Below are 25,572 nucleotides of genomic sequence, written 5' to 3' on the forward strand. Positions count from 1 at the left end.
ATCTGGAATCCATCCCCATTTAGTCAAACGAACAACGAAGCTTATCCTGTAGAAAGCAATCCTCAACATCTCACTAGTCATTTTAGATAAATAGCAATAACATAACAAAATTGTTCTTTTCATTACAATCTTCTTCAGATGTTTTCATTTATTGGATATTGCATTAAATTTGGTTCAAGTGCTGCATGTTCTGTATTGTTGTGTAGTTGTTATCTCATCGTCCTCGTAATTGTGCCCGAGGGCGAATAATCTTCCATGAATGTCCTTGTATTTCTTGGTGTGCACTTGGTACTTAGTGTGTTCCAGTTTTATGCCAAGTCTGCAGTCTTAGTTTCTGGGTGTGGAATGGGACAAGCATGTAGAAGTCTAGGTCGGCACACCATGTTCTGGTGTTCATTGTACCACACCAGCCTGAAGTAAGTAATCAGATTTTGAAATATCATTAACCAGGTTTTTCGAAGAAAAAAACTGGTTATTAGATTGGCGAATGTCGGCGGGCAGGTGGGCTGGCTGGCTGGCGGGCGGAACAAGCTTGTCCAGGCCATAACTCTGTCGTTCATTGTCAGATTTTAAAATCATTCGTCAAATTTGTTCACCATCATTAGAGGGTGTGTCACGCAAAAGAATTACGTCGATATCTCCAAGGTTAAGGTCACAATTTGAGTTTGAAGGTAAAAAATGGCCATAAATGAGCTTGTCCAGGCCATAACTTTGTCGTTCATTGTCAGATTTTAAAATCATTTGGCACATTTGTTCACCATCATCAGACGGTGTGTCTCGCGAAAGAATTACATCAATATCTCCAAGTTCAAGGTCACAATTTGAGTTTGAAGGTAAAAAATTGCCATACATGAGCTTGTCTGGGCCATTACTATGTCATTCATTGTGACATTTTTAAATCATTTCGCACATCTGTTCACCATTATTGGACGGTGTGTCTCACGAAAGAATTGAGTCAATATCTCCAAGGTCAAGGTCGCCACAACTAAAAATAGATTGATTTTGAAACAACTATGTAACTATGAACAATCAGTAACAATGCACATTTTGATTTTGAGTTGTCTCACTTTATCAGACTTTTTTTTACGCCCCCCTTTGAAGAAGAGGGGGTATATTGTTTTGAACATGTCGGTCGGTTGGTCCGTCGGTCCGTTCACCAGATGGTTTCTGGATGATAACTCAAGAACGCTTAGGCCTAGGATCATGAAACTTCATAGGTACATTGATCATGACTGGCAGATGACCCCTATTGATTTTCAGGTCACTAGGTCAAAGGTCAAGGTCACAGTGACTTAAAATAGTGAAATAGTTTCCGGATGATGACTCAAGACTGCTTAGGCCTAGGATAATGAAACTTCATAGGAACATTGATCATGACTGGCAGATGACCCCTATTGATTTTAAGGTCACTAGGTCAAAGGTCAAGGTCACAGTGACTTAAAATAGTGAAATGGTTTCTGGATGATAACTCAAGACTGCTTAGGCCTAGGATAATGAAACTTCATAGGAACATTGATCATGACTGGCAAATGACCCCTATTGATTTTCAGGTCACTTGGTCAAAGGTCAAGGTCACAGTGACTCGAAACAGTAAAATGGTTTCTGGATGATAACTCAAGAATGCTTATGTTTAGTTTCATGAAACTTCATAGGTACACTGATTATGACTGGCAGATGACCCGTTTTGATTTTCAGGTCACTAGGTCAAAGGTCAAGGTCACAGTGACTCGAAACAGTAAAATGGTTTCCGGATGATAACTCAAGAATGCTTACGCGTAGGATCATAAAACTTCATAGGTACATTGATCATGACTGGCAGATGACCTGTATCAATTTTCAGGTCACTAGGTCAAAGGTCAAGGTCACAATGAGTTGAAACAGTTAAATGGTTTCCGGATGATAACTAAAGATTAATTAGGCTTAGGATCATGAAACTTCATAGTTACATTGATCATGACTGGCAGATGACCCCTATTGATTTTCAGGTCACTAGGTCAAAGGTCAAGGTCACAGTGACAAAAAATGTATTCACACAATGGATTCCACTTCAACTGACAGCCCATATGAGGGGCATGCATGTTTTACAAACAGCCCTTGTTTTCTAATTGAAATCAAGGTCAATTTTACACAAGGGTGTTAACAATACACTTTTTTAATTGTCTCCCTTTATCAGACTTTTTTTCAACTGAAAACCTGGTTTTTTGTGACAATATTGTCCCTTGTTTTTTATAATTAATAATTTGGTTGCCCTTGCCTTCCACACCATCATTCATCATGATCACCTGTAACACAGACATAGGGTCAACAGTAAATTGCTGAAACCCAACTTTGTAATGGGTGTCCCGTACCCGCTCTGAGTGGAACAGGAAGTTGGCAATTAACTTCACTCTAGGATGGTTTTGTGCGTACGTCTCAATTGCTATACGAGCCATTCCTGTCGTGATTTTTGGCACTCAGAAACACAGCTGCAGCTTTTCGATCCCGTCGCAGAGCTTCTGGAACCGATTACCGTTGTACTGCATATGTCATCAAATATATCCAAAAAGCAGCTGCAGATTTTTGATCCCGTCGCAGAGCTTCTGGAACCGATTACAGTCGTACTGTGATACTTTTTCGGCGTCAGCTGAATACGCCAGCTTTTCACCTTAGCCTGACCTTTGTTAGCGTCCAATAGAATTCAAATAAAACTTCCCGCGGCCAAGTACAGATGAATACACTTCATTGACTGCATTGGCTGATTTGATAATACCACTAGAACATTGGAAACATGTCCGCGTCTTTGTAACACTGTTTTACTGCGTGTTCAGCATGAAACAGTTTTATCTCTAATAAAAAGGCTTAATAGATAGAACAGTTTTACACTCAATCTCGACATCAATACAGTTTGTGCGTACATCTTTTATTTTCAGAGGATTTTCAGCGCGAGAACGTTGTGTACTTAAAGGCCATGTTCTCATATTTAGTACTGACTTCCATATTCCTGTCAACATGTTATATGTAAAAGTATAAAGAGCAGTGGAAGCGATGCCTCACTTTAATGTGTTGCATTTCAACCCGCGAGGTATAAGGGGTCAGTTCGCGGTTAGTGTGTTTGATTGTCAGAGTTTATATACAGGTCAGACCTTCTGTGCTGTTCGGAGTTCGCGGTCAGTTATATAATAGTTATATAATAAAGACGCTATAGCGTGAACTAGGTGAACCAGAATTTTCTTTACCACCAGAAAGATGTGAAATGAAGATATCCAGCGATATTATTTTATGGCATGTCAATAATAGATTCTTAATGTGTTTTCAACAATAACATGATAAATATTATTTTTAATTAATTAACAAGAATTATTCCATCATATTTACTAATGTATTATTGCAGCATATTGACTAATGTATTAAGTATGAGCGCGATGATTCTCGATACTGTTAATAATCGAATCAAATACACGTAGCAATTCCCGATAAACCACTCAAACAAGTTTGTTCGAAGAACGCGCGTATACATATTTAAAATATGTACGGAGACTTCGCGTTTGGCCGGTTGACTTTGGTTTTCTTTTTTGTATCTATAGGTTTATGACCAGCAATATGTAATAATGTAAAATAAGCCGCGAAAACTCCGCGTAACATCCCGTACTGCGTTTGATGCAGCTAAAAACTGCACAGAAAAAGATATTAGCTATCCTTGATCTCATTCATTTAAATCTTTATCTTCCATAAACTCCAACCACAATCAACGCCGTATATCTTTTTTAAAGATATTTCTTGTTTCCGGAGTTGTCCCGTATTCGCGTTCCTTTTCGGTCGGCTTCTTTGGCGTCTGTGATAGGAGGCTTGCTGCACGTAGTTCCTGTGAGAGCCATGTCCGACACGGTCGCGTCGTCTCTTGACTCCATCACTCGTTACTTTCAATTGGAGATGGTAGGCAGAATAACGCGGTCGCTTTCGCTCTCAGGGGAAGACAGCAGGTGCTTTTGGCATTTTGGGGGGACGGCGGCATAGTCCTCCTCAGTGTCGCTCTCCGGGGCATGACTGACAGTGGCTGACACTGGCCGAGGTGTGGTCATACTGGGTAGATGGTTCTCGCCAGTAGCAGCCTTCAATGGCACCTATGGCGGAGAACCCATGAACAATGACTTTGATATGGATAATAGAGCATGCTTGTTCTCACCCGGCGCTTGTTCAAGAACGGGTCTCTGGAAGCGGCGTGGCATAATTATGTGTCTCACTCATATATGCATTCAAGCAAGTAGCATGCGCTCGCTTCTGCGGGGATCACATTGTGGCCCCATTCCTGTAGTAGATCTCATTGTGGCCCCATTCCTCTAGTATGCCGTACACACATTTCCAAAATCATTACATGTACAGTTGACACAAATACAAAATATACAATTCATAAAATACATCTATTTTGAAAAAAGGGTAGGGCCCAAGTAAATTCAACAGCATTATTAATGATCTTTTCCCGTTTTGCTATTTACATAACCAAACAGCATTGTATTACAGTTTATAGATTCTATTGCGTGAAGGGTTTGGAAAAGTGTTGTACATTGTACAGAAACTTCACAAACTTTTTTAATGGTCACTTGGTGCATGAGACCACCTGGTGTTGCTTGAGCCTGGGTCCACTGTATTTAAAGGACCAGTTGGACATGGATTAATATTCATATAATTAAGGTTATTCATATTAAGTCTTTCAATCCCAATATTATTTTCACAATTGAGTACATATAAATTCTGGCATTTTCTAAATACTAAATAGAATTTGTATCCAAAAGATTTACAATTTACTTGTATTGAATACATTCTATGTTCTTAATAAAAATTGCATCACACGCCTCATTGAAAGATGGTGGGAGTTGACTGCCTCTCTCCCATACAGTAGGAAGAAGGAAGAGAAATTCTTGCTGCAGTGGCGTTAAGTTATTCGCGTTATTATTGTTCTGTCATTGTTGTTCTCGTTATTATTGTTATCGTTATTATTGTATAACTTAGCTTTTATTAACCAGGTTTTCCGAAGGAAAAAACTGGTTATTAGATTGGCGAATGCGGGCGGGCTGGCGGGCTGGCGGAACAAGCTTGTCCGGGCCATAACTATGTCGTTCATTGTCAGATTTTAAAATCATTTGGCACATTTGTTCACCATCATTGGACAGAGTGTCGCGCGAAATAATTACGTCGATATCTCCAAGGTCAAGGTCACACTTTGAGTTCAAAGGTCAAAAATGGCCATAAATGAGCTTGTCCTGGCCATAACTATGTCATTCATTGTGAGATTTTAAAATCATTTGGCACATTTGTTCACCATCATGGGACGGTGTGTCGCACGAAAGAATCACGTCAATATCTCCAATGTCAAGGTCGCCACGACTAAAAATAGATTTTTTTAAAAAACAAACTTACAAAGGGGGTTAATTTTGTTTGTTCATTTCAAAAGTTCAGTTTGAGTTTTCTCCCTTTATCAGATTTTTTTTTCACAATGAAAACCTGGTTTTGTGACAATTTTGTCCCTTGTTGTTGTTGTCATCCATTGTCATCTGCAACCAGCTCGGACTCGGTCTGCAAAGGAATGGTTGCTATCATCTTACGGTTCTGGTTTTGCACAGGAATCTCTGATAATAGCACAATAATTAAAATAAAAAATCTTACCGCTGAGTATCGTCGCCTACACCGACCTCCGACGGCACACCGTCATACGATCATATAATCATGATATCATATCATCATCATATCATCACGAGTCCAGGTAGTGTTCTTACTGCTTAATATCATACAATATAAATATTTATGGTACAATGTCCTATAAGGCTATCACAAAATTGTTTACTTCCATACATGCACAAGTTTCTTATAAAATATTGCTATTTGCTTGAATGCATATAATAAGTAAATTCACTGTGTGCCAAAGAGTTATGTAATAACATATAATACTCAATTCACCAACTAACATCTGAATTTTTAGCTTGGCTGTTGTCGGAGAAAACCCGAGGTATTATCATAGCCAGCTCGTCATTTTGTGTCTTGTCGACTGCTGTCTGCCGGCGTAGTGATAAAACCTTGACATTTTGCTATAAAATCAAAGTGCTTGCACCTACAACTTTGAAACTTCATTTGTAGATGCACCTTGATGCGTTCTACATGCCACATCTATTTTTGGGTCACTAGGTCAAAGGTAAAGGTCACTGGTACCTCTTAAAAAAAAGAAAAAAATTCTGACAAGCTTTCATTTATTAAAAAATGCAGCCGCACTGGCGTGTTGGTACCCGATATTCGGTGCTCTTGTTAATGTAATACTACACCGTTATGTGTAATATTCAATGAAATCAAACTGTTCTTGTTAAACCAATTGATACATAAAGTGTCTACACAAGATACAGAAATTTACAAAGTAAATGCCTAGCATACTTCGGATTATGTACAAAACTAACAAAAGTTCAGACAAACAACAATTTACTTTATTTCTATAAGCATAAATTGCAATAGTCTAATAAAACAGCAATTTATTTCAAACCTAACAAAAAAGAGTATCAAAGATTAAATGGGAGAATAAAATAACTTGCCCAAATACCGTATGTTTTGGACAATTAATCCCCAGCTAGTGCTCTAATGGCAATTCTATAACTGTCAGTGTATTTCAAATCGTCTTACTATTTGTGTAATCACCCAGCATCGTTTACCGCCAAAACGTGCTTTTCATGAACTCGAACTGAACAGATTTTCAAACTGACTAATCAAATAGACATGAATCGATCCTGCTGATATCGTACGAATACAAGCATCAATTACTGAGGCCCGTAAGTCTTACTTTACAGAAAAACAGCAATTTACAAAAATATGAAGATCGTAGTTTCTTAGAACTAAACGTATTTAATCGCGTTTTGGCTTAAATGTATTTTCTACAGCACTGAAAAAATGTGCCTAACAAAACCTTCTATCATAAACAAAAAAAGGGAAAACTAAAAACTTACATAACTTGAACTTGACAAATGTACAGCTCCGTACAAATAAGGCCCCATACTTTACATCAAATAACAAACAAATGGGTTCTATCGTTACATGGGCCATGGCCTGTGGTTTTCCATGATGATTAAAAGACATGTGTGCAGGGCCGTAGGCAGGAGTTTTTCACTGAGGTCCCACCCTGGGAGGGAGTGAGACAGGTCCCCCTGCCGATTTTTTTTTTTAATTTGGCACTTTTCAAGGTGAATTTTTAGGCTTAAAAACCTTATTTTGTGATATAAATTTATGGAATATAACAAGTAAATCAGTAATTCATACCACTGTTTAAAGCTTTAGATCTTAGAAATGTATGATTTTGATGAAGAAGAAAAGCAAACTTTGAAAATCAAAAACCTTTATTAAGAAATGTATCATTAAGTATGACTGGCATATAAAATAATAGTATTTTCTCTTTGAATGCGAACTTCTCAAAAGTTAAAAGTAAATTTCTAATAAAATGTGTATCATCTACTACACATTTTTACTTTCACAATCATCAACAAAGATGAACCATCAAAATTGTCTAGTACTTGGACTTGTAATTTTTCTCTATAATAACCGTTTTCCGGAGTTTTTTTACGCAATGCTTTCAGATATTGAGCTGATTTTGGTATGTGAGTGTACCAGTACATTCATGACGTTATTGGCCTTGGACTTATTTTTTTCTCTTTAATAACTGTTTTGCGGAGGTTTTTTACGCAACTCTTTCAGATAGAGAGCTGATTTGTATACCCTCGGTAGGGTGGCATGTAGCAGTCGGACCGTCTATCCGTCTGTCTGTTCGTCAAGCATTTCATTTTCTGGACTTTTTTCTAACGCTTCAAGATATTGACCTGATATTTGGTGTGTGAGTCAACCTACATGACTTACAGATAAAGTATGAGTTTGTTCCGGTCCACTGGTTTTTGGCGAAGTTATGGGCCTTGGACTTAGACTAAGAAACTCACTGTTTAAGATTTAGGACATCCCCTCTCTAATTACAATTAAAAAAAAAACAAAAAAACAATTATTTGTTTTTCACAAATTATTAACGTTAGCAATTCTCAGACCTACGGTACAACCTTCTGTATCAGTTGCTTCCATTTGTTGCTTCTTTTTTCTTGGCGAATCAATCAACATGTTACATCAACCATCGATAAGAGTATTTGAGTCAACTCGTACCTAAGTCAACACGACCTCTAGTACCTATATACCAAAAAGCATTTTTTATCCAAAAGACAATTAAATTGTATTGAATAAATTAAATGTTCTTAATAAAAATTGCATGACACACCTCATTGAAAGATGGTGGGAGTTGACTGGGATACACTGCTTCTCTCCCCTACAGGAGGGAGAATTGAGAGAGCTTCGCACTGCAGCGGCGTTTAGTGTTCTGGGAAAACAGGGCTCCATCTAGGTAGTTGTTTCAATCGTCCTGGCGTTCATTTACCATTTTTCTCAACAAACTAAAATGATTTTCAATTATTTTTTTATAATTCACTTATTATTAATAAATAAAACCTTTACACAATTTATTCATTATGATATAATAAAAACAGGCGTGTCCTAGGGTAAACACAATATTTTTATATCCAATTCACGTTTGTATATATTAACTGTCTCAGTCTATATATGAATACTGTAAATAAAATTTGATGCATACATGTACATGAATATATCTTTACTGGGTGATTCAGAATGAACAAGAAATATCTTTAAAAAAGATATACGGCGTTGATTGTGGTTGCAGCTAATGAAAGGTAAAGACTTCAATGAATGAGATCAAAGATAGCGAATGTCTTTTTCTGTGCAGTTCTTAGCTGCAGCAAACGCAGTACGGGATAATACGCGGAGTTTTCGCGGCTTATTTAACATTATTACATATTGCTGGTCATAAACGTATAGATACAAAACAGAAAACCAAAAGAAGAATGGAAGTGAAATTAAAACATATGAGTCAACCGGCCACACGCGAAGTATCCGTATATATTTTAAATATTTATACGCGCGTTCTTCGAACAAACCTGTTTTAGTGGTTTGTCTGGCGTTGCTATTTGATTCGATTTTTAACAGTATCGAGAATCATTGCGCTCATGCTTAATTCATTAGTCAATATGATGGCATAATTCTTGTTAAATTAATTAAAAATAATATTTATCATGGTATTGTTGTAAAACACATTAAGAATCTATTATTGACATACCATATGATATCGCTGGATATCTTCATTTAACATCTGTCTGGTCTAAAGAAAATTCCAGTTCACCTAGTTCACGCTATAGCGTCTTTATTATGTAACGATTATTTTCCTGGTCGCGAACTCCGATCAGCATATAGGGTAGAGACGCAGCGATGACCTCTATGTAAACTCTGACATTCACACACAGTGGCCGCAAATTGACCCGATATACCTCGCGAGTTGAAATGCAATGTATTAAAGTGAGTCTTCGCTTCCACTGCTCTCTATACTTTAACATGTTACCTGTCAATATGGAAGTTAGTAATAAATATGAGAAAATAGCCTTTAAGTGCAAACGTTCTCGCGCTGAAAATCTTCTGAAAATAAAAGGTGGACGCACAAACTGTATTGATGTCGAGATTGAGTGTAAAACTGTTCTATCTATTAAGCCTTTTCATTAGATATAAAATTGTTTCATTCTGAACACGCAGTAAAACAGTGTTACAAAGACGCGGACATGTTCCCAATGTTCTGGTCGTATTCTCAAATCAGCCAATGCAGTCAATGAAGTGTATTCATCTGTACTTGGCCGCGGGAAGTTTTATTTGAACTCTATTGGACGCTAACAAAGGTCAGGCTAAGGTGAAAAGCTGGCTTAATACAGCTTACGCCGAACAACTGATAGTATTAAAGAAGAAAGACAGTCGACGATAGACCACTGTACAGAGAAGTCATAATGAAAAGGAAAACAAAATCCCATACATTTTAATCCAAATAGCTACACAATATTCAAACAATACAAATCATATCCGTGACTGAGATGTTAAAAATATCGAATCGGTTATGAATATGTGTACGATAATAAAACGTGTGTAAAGCTTTCCATGGTAAATACGGATATTAAGTGTATTGTGAACAAAACGCTTACAAATCACGGCTTGTAACATAAGCGTTGAAGATGCAGTGGTTGTGCATTACATTTTGCTACCAGAGGTCCCTGAATCGAATAACGAGGAATTTTTTTTAAATTCTTTTTATTCTTTTAAGTATGACTATTACAATATAATATATTTGTTAGTAAAAATGCTGCCTCTTATTTCCCGAAATTCTCACATTGGATGAACACTCAGGTTAGTGGAAAAACCCAGTTAAATACTTAAATATAGCTGTATATTGTATAAGTGCTGTTCAAAATGTCAGCTATATATATTTGAGTTATTTACGTATGTGTTCATACTCACATATTAGCACAAACAAAACGATGTTATGCTAACCCGATTATTCGTTTAACTGTTTTTGTTAAGTATGTGTATATTTCGTTGCACTTAACTAATGTTAACGACAAAGATATGTGTATATTGCATGCAGCTTTAAAGCATTCATAGAATAACTATTTCTTTATAAACAAGGCTCCTCATACAGTAATAATATGCAATCAACATTATATTCCAACGGTCAGTTAAGAGCGCTTAATATTGCTCAAATGTTTTCTGTTATAAAAAAGTTCATGTTCATTTAGCAAGCGAATGTTTGGGCAATAATTTATACTAGCTGATTATACATCGCAAAAATAAAGTATGTGACCTTCTCTACCTTGGTGTAGCGTCTGTCCTTATTACACGTCTAACTCTGATTAAAATAACGCCTTTGGCAGGCTAGATAATGAGTGTTTGTTTTAACGTAATCGCAATTCTTATTGTATGAACACATTTTACTCTGGGTAATCATATTCTATGAATAGCCTATTCCACAAATCATGCGCGCATAAAAAGTATAATGTGCACTTTTTGGATTTCTTAATTTACAAAACGGTTTCAGGAAAGGCTACGCTTTAAATCCAAATCTCTTTATTACCTTTATTGAATTATTGTCGACAAACATAGAACTTCACAAGCGTAAAAGGAATATAAAAAAAGAATTAAGACATTAAAGTTTTGCTTAAAACGCCTCTTACATTCTAGACGGTTCGCATATATCTCTAGAAACATTAATGCAAACCGTTGAATAGGTATAATTAAAATCCGGACAAGCACTTTACAAGAGGTATAATTAACACCCGGACAAGCACTTTGCAAGAGGTATAATTAACATCCGGACAAGCACTTTACAAGAGGTATAATTAATATCCGGACAAGCACTTTAAAAGATGTATAATTTACATCCGGACAAGCACTTTACAAGAGGTATAATTAACATCCGGACAAGCACTTTACAAGAGGTGTAATTAACAACGGGACAAGCACTTTATAATTATGTATGTAAACCATGAGTAAGGTTCACATCATAGTCAAATTGAGTTTTGCAAACACAAACAATTCAGTATTTCGCTTTTAAGCCACTGTTTCATAAGTCAAAATACAAGGTCACATAGATATTGAAGATACAATTTAGGCAACACCTTGTTCAGATTATTATTTCATCGATCATTAACCCTTTTAAAAGATTTTACTACAAGTAAACCATGCAGACACGGCGTAATTTGCTCAAGTGTCAATGTCATTCTAGGGGAGGTTGCCTGTCAAACTATAGCATAATTTAGCACGCCCAACATGTATTTATTTTTCGGCCAAATTTTAATTTACTTATATTCAGCACTAACTTATATGTTCAGTGCAATATTTATGTCGGTCGCCATAAGGGAAGTATCATACAAAAAAGTCACAGCTAAAAATATGGGCGTGATATTGATTTAAGCGAATAATAGTTATATAATTCGAATAACGATTTAAATATAAAATGTCCTTCTTATGAACATATTTGATAGGAACAAACGTTCACATTTTCTTTATCCAGACAATGTCGCCTGGCCATGAAGCGTTTTTCGTGTATTGTAACATCGAGTCGGGATTGTCTGACATGTGCGGCTGCATGCTGTGTCTGCTCATGAACGATATGATATTGTTCGCACTTTCAACATTTGTTCGGTGAGCATTCCATTCAAGCAGCACATATCTCACATCTAATTTGTTGAAAAACTCTTCGCCACTTTTCAGAGCGTTCCATTCGTATGTTTCTATATCAAGCTTCATAAAGATGGGCATTTTGCTTGATAACGGAATGAGGTGGTCTAACGTCACAGCGAGCGCTCTATGCATGTCGTCGACGTTTTCTTTACCGTCGTCAGGTTTTACATACGTTCCACCAACGTTGCCGACATACTCATGCAGCGTTATATTCACCACTATATCAGCTACGGGGTTCCAAAGTAACGTCGTGTTTTCTGTTAAGCCGCCGATACGTAACGACCTCGACAAAAGCATGAGATTCTTCTTCATAGGATCGACTGCTACGACGCTATGGCCAACTTTGGCCGCTAGAATCGTATACACACCGACGTTACAACCTATATCAAAGAGTTGCATGCCTTTGTTTGCACTTAAGATTCTGTGTAACATGGCCATATGGTGGCCTTCCCATTGGCCGCTACTCAAAATAGACGCAGAGATGTAATGATCCGTCTGGCGGTCATACACGCAAATTGGAGAAGTTATTGTGCTGGACACTTTCAGGGGTGTACACGTGGCATTATTAGCAAACGATTGGTATTGCTCACTTTCCTGTCCCGCATCGAATACCTTGACTAAGCGCGTTTGGATGTTTACGATATCAGGTTCGTGAGATCGTGAATTTCTTCATAAAATTAAACCAACGACCAGACCAAAGCTAATGCTTGCCAGGGCGATGGCAATGCGTCGAGCTCGCAGCATTTCGGATACCTGCAATAGCAACAAAGATTTTGATTTGAGACTTAATTACTGTTTCGCAATGTTTATTGCTTTGTCCCTTGGGTTTGGGTATATATTAACAAAGATTTATCAATAATATGTATATTCCAAGTATAAAAGGTGCAATTTTTTTTTCAAAATGCTTGATACAGTTGTCTGCTCTTGTTTATAGGTTGGGGTTATGATGGTAAACAAGTATGCGAAATATGAAAGCAATATGTCAAGGGACAATGCAGATAATTGGGGTAGTACGAAAACTTTAACATTTGCACGGAAACGGAAACGGCAACGGAAACGCCGACGCCGGGGTGAGTAGGATAGCTCCACTATATATATTTCATTTATAATAGTCGAGCTAAAAATCACTTTGTGATTTGTCTGTCTACTTATCATATAATGTTCATGCAAACGATGGAAATACATGTAGTTTAGTTAAGTTTAGTTTATTTCACAATTTCCAAAAATTCAAAAGACCCATGAAGACAACATATTTACAAGCAATAAAAGGCAAGACAGCACTTACAACGTATATGATAATTAACATATACATGTACATAAAGTGCTCAGTAATGTTATGCCCCTATAATTGTTAACATCATTCACATTTTCCTTTTTATGTAGAGGCACTACATATCCTTCTGACCATTCAGTTGGATAATATCCAATTTCAAATTTTTATTTAACAATGATTCTAACAAAGGAAGTAACACAACTTTACCATAAATGAAACATTCATTTAGGTAATCATCTGGCCCACCACATCTATTTGTTTTTAAATTATTAATGCCTTTTAAAATGTCATCAGTTGTAATACAAACATTTAGTTCATCAAACATACATGTTAGCTCATCGCGCTCGTATCTTTCAATAAAAAACAGAACATCTTCATCAGGTGTGAAGAAATGTGTTTCTTGGTTATTAACCGCTTTAAAGTACATCTCAAAATCAGACAAAGGTACTGTCGATGGTTTAACTTTGGCACAGCCCTTCAACATATTCCAATACACTTTCGCGTTTTATAGCGAGCATTTGTTAATTTAGTTATTTTAGTTTTATCATATTCATACCTACATTTACGTAAACATGTTTTATATTGACTTCTTGCTGTAACCATATTTACTCTATTTGTATCCGATTTATTTGTACGGTACATGTATATGCCGTTGCTTAATTGTGAATTTAAAATGGCAATAAATAAACTCTGTTCATTTACCTTTTGTTAATATAATAATCCTAGATAGCTATAAGTTTGCTTCATCTACATGTTTGAATGTATACTCGCATTGCTTTAAAACCTTTGCTAATTGGCGATAACACCGGTGGATCGAGGATCATTCACGAAATAGGCAAAATGAAGATGATTGATTCGTAGAAAGGATTATCATCATCCATTACAGTTTAACATCTTTATCATTATAAATGTAGCTTCTTCGTTCGTGTGCTGATGTGCTATGAGAATTGTGACAATTGTGGTGAAGATGATAACGATAATAATGTCGATGATGCTCGATTGATGATGATTGTAATCATAACTATGCAGCTGATAATAATGACTTTATTAACAATGTACACAGTTTTTGGCATCTTTTCTTCATGCCAAAGGCTTTGCGATATACGATGACTTCTAAACAACCCTCAAGTTCCGGAACACAACGCAATAAAATAAATTCCCCAGGGCGATTTCATATATTTGTTTTTTCAATGTTTACAATTTACATACAGTCAATGAGTACATGTTTAACACATAGTAACATATATAATGACATAACATGTAATCAGCTTTTAATTTCATAAGTTGTTAAATGCATGAAACGGTATAGTATATAGGATTACAATATTTAGAATCTATGTTATAACGGTAACATCCAAAAGACATTGCGATTCTACCAGAGAGCGAGATGTCAATCTTGAGTGATGAATAATATACAATTTATCATCATAATATTTATACAATCCATGTTTCTTTGGCTAAATGTTTTATGTACATACATAGCTACATAATACATAAAAACTTAAAAAACATACATACATAGACAGTTATTGCATACATAAACTGGCTTTGATCAGATCTGTAAAAAAATTAACATTGAATGTAATTTTTGTTGCTTAATGTGCGACACTTTTGGTTTAGGTTTACATGTTTCAAAATACGCTTTGTACTTTCCTTTTTCAACTTTAATAAGAAATCGCAAAAGCCTTCAACCATATGTACACATGTAAAATAAAAAAATATAATTAAATAAAGTGACAATTATCACAGATAAGTAAACGAAAGCCGCTAAATAGAGTGCACTTAATTTAAAGTTACTAATAAAAAATTACAATTTGCACATATGTTAAGTGTTTGTAAAACGGTAAACCTCGCTCGTTAGATTGTGTGTTGGGGAGGAGATCTTATTCCCTATAAGAATCGTTTGAGATATGAACCGTGCACACTCAATTCTTAGTCAATACTACTTAGTACGCTATTAACAAATGTTTGCTGTATACGCATTTGTGAAATGGTAAACCTAAGTAAGAGTGTGTGTGCTGGGGGGGGGGGGGTCTTTTCAAATCGTTTTTGATATGAACCGTGACTACATGAGCCGATTTATGAATCACTGAAACACAGCTTGTTTATTTGCATTTGGGTTCTACCAATATATATTACTGATCAACAATAGCAGGCTTTGATCCTATTTTTCAAGTCACAATAGACTGGGCCTATGTTTTCTTGGTCAAACGGATCAATGTATTATGTCACTTTTTTCAAAATACTTGTTATATATTTAGCATCTGCAGTAATCCTCATTGTTTTTCTATAAAACTATATAAGATATGAACATGAAACTTAATTGGTGTATTAATATAAATTAGGTAAAGTGCCATGCACATGAACAATTGCCCTACACTTTCTTAATTAAGAGTGATTTTCATTTGTTGTTTTTGTATCGTGTAACTTTTTCAGAGCTCTATCTAAGATACGCTACACAATTTCAAAATGAAACTGCATCTGTAATCTTTCGCTCTGACAGGGTTCTGAAGTAGGATGATAGGATTATATATAGCTCGAAGAAGGTCCACGCCGTCCCCAACTGGTATGAGAAGTTAACATCGGAACAACGTTAGAGTAGCGCTAGAGGCTGCAAGCTGTGACTTGCACTTGAACTGTAAGGTCTATTAAGCTGTAATGTGCGCTGTCGTGTACATGTAGGCTAAAATGTGCGCTGTCTTGTTAATAAGGCTTCAATGTGCACTGTCGCATACATAAGGCTCCAATGTGCTTTGACGTGTACATTAGGCTTCAATGTGCGCTGTCTTTTACAAAAGGCTGCAATTTGCACTGTCGTGTACAATTGTCTGCAATGTGCGCTGTCTTGTACATAAGGCTGCAATGTGCGCTGTCGTGTACATTAGGCTGTTATGTGCGCTGTATTGTACATTAGGCTGCAATGTACGCTGTCGTGTAAATTAGGCTGCAATGTGCGCTGTCGTGTACATTAGGCTGCAATGTGCGCTGCCTTGTACATTAGACTTCAATGAGCGCTGTCGTTTAAATTAGGATGCAATTTGCGCTGTCATGTACATTAGGCTGCAATGTACGCTGTCGTGTACATTAGGCTGCAATGTGCGCTGTCATGTAAATTAGACTGCAATGTGCGTTGTCGTGTACATAAGGCTGCAACATGAGCTGTCATGTACATAAGGCTGCAATGTACGCTGTCGTGTACATTAGGCTGCAATGTACGCTGTCGTGTACATTAGGCTGCAATGTGCGCTGTCATGTAAATTAGACTGCAATGTGCTTTGTCGTGTACATAAGGCTGCAACATGAGCTGTCATGTACATAAGGCTGCAATGTACGCTGTCGTGTACATTAGGCTGCAATGTGCGCTGTCGTGTACATTAGGCTGCAATGTGAGTTGTCATGTACATTAGTCTGCAGTGTAGGCTGTCGTGTACATAAGGCTGCAATGTGCAATGTCGTGCCAATTAGGCTGCAATGTGCGTTGTCGTGTACATAAGGCGGGAATGTGCACTGTCGTGAAAATTAGGCTGCAATGTGCGCTGTCGTGTACATCAGGCTGCAGTGTGCACTGTTGTGTTAATTAGGCTGCAATGTACGCTGTCTTGTACATTAGGCTGCAATGTGCGCTGTCGGGTACATTACGCTACAATGTGCGCTGTCGTGTACATTAGACTGCAATGCACATTGTCGTGTAAATTAGGCTTCAATATGTGCTTCCGTGTACATAAGAGCGCAATGTGTGCTTCCGTTTACATTTGAGAGCAATGTGTGCTGTCGTGTACATTAGGCTGCAATGTGCGCTCTCGTATACATTAGGCTGCAATGTGCGCTGTCCTGTACATTAGGCTGTAATATTCGCTGTCAAGTACATTAGGCTGCAATGTGCGCTGTCGTGTACATTAAGCTGCAATGTGCACTGTCAAGTACATTAGGCTGCAATATGCGCTGTCGTGTACATTAGAATGCAATGTGCGCTGTCGGATACATCAGGATGCAATGTGCGCTGTTGTGTACATTAAGCTGCAATGTGCGCTGTCGGGTACATTAGGCTGCAATGTGTGATGTCGTATACAAAAGTCTGCAATGTGCTCAGTTTAAAATTTGCTGCAATGTGCGCTTAAAATTAAGTACACGTAGGCTGCGATGTACGCTTCAAGTAAGTACACACAGGCTGCAATGTGCGCTGTCGAGTAAATGTATGCCACAATGTGCGCTGTCGGATACAATAGGCTGCAATGTGTGCTGTCGGGTACATAAGGCTTCAATTGCGCTGTAAGGTACACGTAGGCTGCAATGGGCACTCATAGTGTATTTTCATTTTTCCTGAACTGATATTATTTAAATTATTTTGTATACCCTTTGCATCCACTGATGCCGGGACGCATACAGACAAAGGCTTGTTTATTCGGCCTTTAGCTTGTTCATTCGTTAGTCCGTTTTCCGTCCTTATGAGATTAACTCAAAAAATGTTTATATTTGTATACAATCAATAAGGTTTCCTGTAAAACTTTTATACTTATATGGATAATGTCATCTGACCTCATTTTGACATTTACTTACGTTTGCTTAGACTAACTTACCATGTCCATTTTTTGTGTACCAAACTGATGCGGTCCGTCTTACATCATAACAAAGCGTACAGAGCGTATATACTTGCCTGGATTTTACTGATGAACAACAACGTAACCCGCACATCAGCTGGCTTCATCCTGACCATGTCATTCCCCTTCTTTGAATCAATAATTTCTCTTATCGCTGAATAGTAAACACCACTTTTTCTGCTCAAACATTGGTATAGTTGATAAAAATACCATGCTTTATTCATTTTTCTTTAGATGAACTAATCTCGATCGTGTTTTATTTGTATAAATACTACGTAATACGATATAATGCTGTGCACATGTACATGTAAACAGCTTCGGTCACGTAACTATGTCATTGCATATACTGTGCGTAGGCCTGGGCATACAGTTTTAATGGAAGTTTGTCAACGAAACTACCAAGACATTGACTCCATCGTATATATATTATACTATTCAAATATATTTTAAATCATACAGACAAGTAACAAACAACAAAAAACTTACTATCCTCAGTTCATTCGTAGTACTAGAACTACTATATCGTTCCATATAAATCGGATATTTATATGTCTATCGATATAGCTCTATTGTGGTGCTTTTCTTTAATCTAATCTGAAAAGCAAAGACGAGTATTCGCTAGATGTAAAAGACTAAGACCTTAAAATTAGAAGGCACATCACTTACGAGCTTTACCATTCTTATAGGTTATTAGACGTTTCACTGTACAATACAGAGATATATTTGGACGAGCACACAGTTTGACGTCATATTAGGCGAGTCCAATATGACTTCAAACTGTGTGCGAGTCCAAATATATTACGTATTGTACAGTTGAAACGTCTAATAAGCTTTTTATTCTATATCCTTTTCTTCAGCTTTTTGTTTCATTTTAATTTTGATTTTAAAATGCTTTAATTGCATCTATGCTATTTTCAAGACAAGCGCCCGCGTGAGTCGATTATAGTACATTCGGATACTTTTTCTCGGTCACGGCTTTTATCGTTATAAAACAATTGCTTAGTGCACTTGTACTCAACTGTCCAATATGGAACAAGAAATATCTTTAAAAAAGATATACGGCGTTGATCGTGGTCGATGTTTATGAACGATCAAAAGTTATCCCTATGAGATAAAAAGTAGCGGATGCCTTTTTTTCTGCGCAGTTCTTAGCTACATCATAAGCAAATCAATTACGGGGTGTTGCGCCAGATTTCGTGGCTTTTTTTGCTTTATGTGATATTATTACTCAGATATCTATATTTACAGAATAGAAAAACACAAGAAACATGAAAATAAACGAGTGCATATAGGTCAGCCGGCAATACTCGAATCTTATTTAATTGCATAATTATAGTATAGTGAATTATTGTGCTCAAGCTTAATAAACTGGTCTAAATGGATAAATATTTCTAATTAATTTTATCAAAATTGGTCCTTATCATGCAAATGTTGAAACCATATTAAAAATCGATGATTGACATACCACAATAATATCGCCGAATATCTTTATTTAGTATCTTTCTGATCAAAACAGACTTCAAGTGCACAAAGTTTACGAGACGGCGTTTATATAAAGATTTCTGCAACTGACCGCAAACTGACCTTGATACCTTGCGGATTGGAATGCAATGCATTACAGTCACTACGTTATTGTCAGTAAGACCGGTGTAACACAATGATCGCAACCCCTTCTGCGAACTCCGGTGATGAACTGTATATAAACTCTGACTTTCACAAATGGCCGCGAATTGACCCGAAACCTCGCGAGTTGAAATGCAATGCAAGTAAGTACTAAATATGACAACATAGCCTTTAGTATAAACGCTTTTGTGATGGTAATTCTCTGAAAATAAAAGGTGAACGCACAAACTGTATTTATGTCGAAAATTGATTGTAAAACTGTTCTATATATTGAGCCTTTTCATTAGAGATAAAATTGTTTCATGCAGTAAAACAGTGTTACAAAGACGCGGATATGTTTCCAATGTTCTGGTGTTATACTCAAATCAGCCAATGGAATAAATGAAGTGTATTCATTCGTACCTAGCCGCGGGAAATTTTATTTGAGTATTATTGGACACTTACAAAGGTCAAGTCAAGGTGAAAAGCTGGCGTAATACAGCTTACGCCGAAAAACATTTTTATCGAATTGCTAGTGATTTGGTATAATTTATAAAGAGTTCCATTATAAAGTGTGTTTATTGCAATAACAGTTTTTCTGCATTGTTTTGTGCTTTATTATCAAACTGTTGATGAGCTGCACTGAATATTGCCAGAATCTATTTTCTGGTTGTGACTGAAGGCCTTGTTTTGAGGGTGTTTTCAAGACCGGTGGTTGTCTGCCAGGGGGTTTTCAAGAAAAACTGTAGACTGCCCCTTTAATTACTATGACAACATAGGCAGCGATTGGTTACTTGAAGGGTGGAAGATGTGTAATTTATATAAGAAACCGTCACAAAATGAAATTATCTCAATAAAATTTACTTCTGAATATGCATCATTGAATCGCATTTTTCCTCAAAAATGCAGTTACAAAATGTATATAGACCAAAGAATGTCTAGAGTCTTATTAGATTTTAATATAATGGGCCTTCACATTCACAGTAGTGTGTTTACCTTGCTCATGAGATGTGTAATGATGGCCTTTGGGGCTAAATTGAATAAATCTGAACATAATACATATACAAAAAATCAATAAACAAACATGTAGTAAAAAGTATAATACGACGAATTTCTATTTTAACTCTAAAATGTCCAACTTTTCGCCATGTATGCTTACATATTTCTTTATTTCATATTTTTTTTAGGAAACAAAATGGGTTAAATGGAATTACTTTACAATTTCACATAATCCTGAGACTAGTGGTAAGAAAATGATTTCAAAGAATTCAATTAATGAAAATAAACATACTTCAAATTCTTTCGACTGGTGACCTGGGTGAAACAGTCTCGGCATATAAAGTGCAAAGGCTCTCCGTTACATGCAAGTTTGTAATCGCCAAGGGACACACCTGCAATAATTGAAAGATATGCTCATTATTATACTTTAATGTGTTGCAATGTTTACAAGAAATATCTTTTTTTTTAGATATACAGCGTTGATTGTGGTTGGAGTTGGTGAAAGGTAAAGAGTTCAATGAATGAGACCAAAGATAGCGAATGTATATTTCTGTGCAGTTCTTAGCTGCATCAAACGCAGTACGGGATAATACGCGGAGTTTTCGCGGCTTATTTTACATTATTACATTTTGCTGGACATAAACCTATAGGTACAAAACAGAAAAATAAAAGAAGAATGGAAGTGAAATTAAAACATATGAGTCAACCGGCCACACGCGAAGTATCCGTGCATATTTTAAATATTGATACGCGCGTTCTTCGAACAAACCGGTTTTAGTGGTTTGTCGAGCATTGCTATTTGATTCAATTATTGACAGTATCGAGAATCATCGCGCTCATGCTTAATACATTAGTCAATATAATGGTGGAATAATTCTTGTTAAATTAATAAAAAATACTATATCATGGTATTGTTGAAAACTCATTTAGAATCTTTTATTGACATACCATAATGATATCGCTGGATATCTTCATTTAACATATTTCTTGTCTAAAGAAAATTCCAGTTCATTAAGTTCACGCGATAGCGTCTATATTATATAACGATTATTTTACTGGCCGCGAACTGACCCTGATACCTTGCGGCTTGGAATGCAATGCATTAAAGTGAGGCCACGCTTCCAATGCTGGAACAACGGCTTGTTTAAAATTTAATCCTTTTACATGTTAAATGTTCAATTTCGAAAACAATTTAGGATAGGGAAAAACGATACTTTTATGAACTTAAATATACTAGTACACAGGCAGGAATATGGAAGTAATTACTAAATATGAGAACATAGCCTTTAAGTACAAACGCTCTGGCGCTGGCAATCCTCTGAAAATAAACGCTGCACGCAAAAACAGTATTGATGTCGAGAGTTGAGTGTAAAACTGTTCTATCTATCAAGCTTTTCATTGAGATAAAATTGTTTCATGCTGAACACGCAGTAAAACAGTGTTACAAAGACACAGTCATGTTTCCAATGTTCTGGTGGTATGCTCAAATCAGCCAATGAAATAAATGAAGTGTATTCATTTGTGTCTAGCCGCGGGAAATTTTATTTGAATTTTATTGGACACTTACGAAGGTCAGGTAATGTCAAAAGTGACGTTAAACAGCTACTTGAAGGCACTTGATGATAACCATCATTCGAGGGTCAATAGACCAAGTGACTGATGAACGTGACCGTATCGTGATTGATACACTTAAGCTTTCTTTTATCAGTATCAAAAATTCTACCATTTGTTAGCTCATCTATTTTTTTAACAAAAATTATGAGCTATTGTCATCACCGTGGCGTCGGCGTCGGTGTCGGCGTCCGGTTAAGTTTTGCATTTAGGTCCACTTTTCACAAAGTATCAATGATACAAAGACACAGTCATGTTTCCAATGTTCTGGTGGTATGCTTAAATCAGCCAATGAAATAAATGAAATGTATTCAGTTGTGTCTATTTTTTATTTATTTGAATTTTATTGGACACTTACAAAGGTCAGGTAAGGTCAAAAGTATTGCTTTCATACTTGCAACACTTACTAACTATCATAAGTTATGTAACTCTGACTGGCATTGTGACAGAATTATGTGCCATTTTTAACCAGGTTTTCCGAAGGAAAAAACTGGTTATTAGATTGGCGAATGCGGGCGGGCTGGCTGGCTGGCTGGCTGGCGGGCTGGCTGGCGGGCTGGCGGAATAAGCTTGTCCGGGCCATAACTATGTCGTTCATTGTCAGATTTTAAAATCATTTGGCACATTTGTTCACCATCATTGGACAGTGTGTCGCGCGAAATAATTACGTCGATATCTCCAAGGTTAAGGTCACACTTTGAGTTCAAAGGTCAAAAATGGCCATAAATGAGCTTGTCCGAGCCATAACTATGTCGTTCATCGTCAGATTTTAAAATCATTTGGCACATTTGTTCACCATCATTGGACGGTGTGTCGCGCGAAATAATTACGTCGATATCTCCAAGGTCAAGGTCACACTTTGAGTTCAAAGGTCAAAAATGGCCATAAATGAGCTTGTCCTGGCCATAACTATGCCATTCATTGTGAGATTTTAAAATCATTTGGCACATTTGTTCACCATCATGGGACGGTGTGTCCCACGAAAGAATCACGTCAATATCTCCAATGTCAAGGTCGCCACGACTAAAAATAGCTTAAAAAAAAAAAACTTACAAAGGGGGTTAATTTTTTTTGGTCATTTCAAAAGTTCAGTTTGAGTTTTCTCCCTTTATCAGATTTTTTTTTCACAATGAAAACCTGGTTTTGTGACAATTTTGTCCCTTGTTATACTTAGAAAATTGAAAATTTGGTTAAGTTTTGTGTTTAGGTCCACTTTTTCCCTAAAGTATCAAAGCTATTGCTTTCATACTTGCAACACTTACTAACTATCGTAAGGGGACTGTGCAGGCAAAGTTATGTAATTCTGACTGGCATTTTGATGGAAATATGGGCCCTGTTTACTTTAAAATTTGGTTACGTTTTGTGTTTTGGTCCACTTTACCCCTAAAGTATCATATATATTGCTTTCATACTTGGAACGCTCGCAAACTATCATAAGGGGACAGTAAAGGACAAGTTGCATAACTATGGTTGTCATTTTTACAGAATTATGGCCCTTTTTTGACAAAGTAACTTTGAATATATGGTTACATTTTGTGTTTAGATCCACTTTACTTCTATGTTTCATGCTATCAGGTACTGTACCTGGCAAGTTGAATTTTACCTTGACCTTAGAATGACCTTGACTCTCAAGGTCAAATTATTAAATTTTGCTAAAATTGCCATAACTTCTTAATTTATGATTCGATTCGATTGATAATTTAACAAAACAACTCATACCTGACATACCACAATAGACTCCACCCAAACCATCCCCCATGCCCCCCGAATCCCCCCCATTTTTTTTAAATTAAAGAATATCTAATAAATGACCACCACACCCTCATACTATACCCCCACCCCCTTCCCCAAAAAATAATTTTTATGCCCCCGGTAGGGTGGCATATAGCAGTTGAACTGTCCGTCAGTATGTCGGTCAATCTGTCCGTCCGTCCGAAAAAAACTTTGACATTGGTCATAACTTTTTCACTTTTGAAGATAGCACCTTGATATTTGGCATGCATGTGTATCTCATGGAGCTGCACATTTTGAGTGGTAAAAGGTCAAGGTCATCCTACAAGGTAAAATAACAAATTTATGGTGTCTGTCCGTCCGAAAACTTTAACATTGTCCTCAATTTTTTCAATATTGAAGATAGCAACTTGATATTTGGCATGCATGTGTATCTCATGGAGCTGAACATTTTGAGTGTTGAAAGGTAAAGGTCAAGGTCATCCTTCAAGGTCAAATGTCAAATATATGGCGTCTGTCCGTCCGAAATTTTTTACATTGGCCATAACTTGTTTAATATTGAAGATAGCAACTTGATATTTGGCATGCATGTGTATCTCATGAAGCTGCACCTTTTGAGTGGTTCAAGGTCAAGGTCACCCTTCAAGGTAAAAAAAATTAAAAAAATTCAAAGCGGCGTTCTCATGAAGCTGCACATTTTGAGTGGTGGAAGTTCTAGGTCAAGGTCATCCTTCAAGGTCAAGGTCATCCTTCAAGGTCAGAGGTATTTTTTTTATATTTCAAAGCGGTGTTCTCATGAAGCTGCACATTTTGAGTGGTGGAAGTTCAAGGTCAAGGTCATTCTTCAAGGTCAAGGTCATCCTTCAAGGTAAAAGGTAAAAAAAATAATTCAAAGCGGCGTTATCATGAAGCTACACATTTTGAACGGTGGAAGTTAGGTCAAGGTCGTCCTTCAAGGTCATCCTTCAAGGTCAAAGGTAAAAAATAAATAAAATCAAAGCGGCGTTAACATGAAGCTGCACATTTTGAGTGGTGGATGTTTAAGGTCAAGGTCATCCTTCAAGGTAAAAAAATCAATAAAAAAAATCGAAGTGGCGTTCTCATGAAGCTGCACAATTTGAGTGGTGGAAGTTCAAGGTCAACATCTTCCTTCAAGGTCAAGGTCATCCTTTAAGGTCAAAGGTTAAAAAAATATATAAAATGTCAAAGCGGTATTCTCATAAAGCTGCACATTTTGAGTGGTGGAAGTTCAAGGCCAAGGTCATACTTCAAGGTCAAGGTCATCCTTGAAGGTAAAAAAAAAATATATATCAAAGCTGCGTTCTCATGAAGCTGCACATATTTAGTGATGGAAGTTCAAGGTCAACGTCATTCTTCAAGGTCAAGGTCATCCGTCGAGGTCAAAGGTCAAAAATAATAATTTCAAAGCGGCGTTATCATGAAGCTACACATTTTGATTCTATATACAATAAATATTTTTCTTAAAAATGGGCCGTTCTCTGTGAAAAGGATGTTTAATGCATGTGCGAAAAGTGTCATCCTAGATCAGCCTGCATCCGCACAGGCTAATCAGGGACGACACTTTCCGCTTTTATGATATTTAAGAATTGAATAGCATTTTTCTGCTTTTTATCGGTGTATGAACTG

The 25,572-nt window shown here is 36.8% G+C and overlaps 1 protein-coding gene across 4 annotated transcripts in view; it reads left to right on the forward strand.

Moving 5' to 3' along the window:
• The window catches only part of LOC127851849 (bcl-2 homologous antagonist/killer-like), a 236,465-nt gene extending 213,107 nt beyond the window's left edge, over positions 1-23,358 (forward strand). The window contains exons 7-8 of one of the 4 annotated variants that reach the window (XR_008035985.1): positions 22,667-22,877; positions 23,040-23,358. The gene's annotated coding sequence lies outside the window, so the exon portion shown is untranslated. Of the gene's footprint in view, positions 1-5,000; positions 5,508-22,666 lie in introns of those variants that run through there. The other 3 variants (XR_008035983.1, XR_008035982.1, XR_008035984.1) reach the window with 3 other exon arrangements.
• The last annotated feature ends 2,214 nt before the right edge of the window (positions 23,359-25,572 follow it).

Source organism: Dreissena polymorpha, chromosome 11, assembly GCF_020536995.1.
Source record: "Dreissena polymorpha isolate Duluth1 chromosome 11, UMN_Dpol_1.0, whole genome shotgun sequence".
NCBI classification, from domain to species: Eukaryota; Metazoa; Mollusca; class Bivalvia; order Myida; family Dreissenidae; genus Dreissena; species Dreissena polymorpha.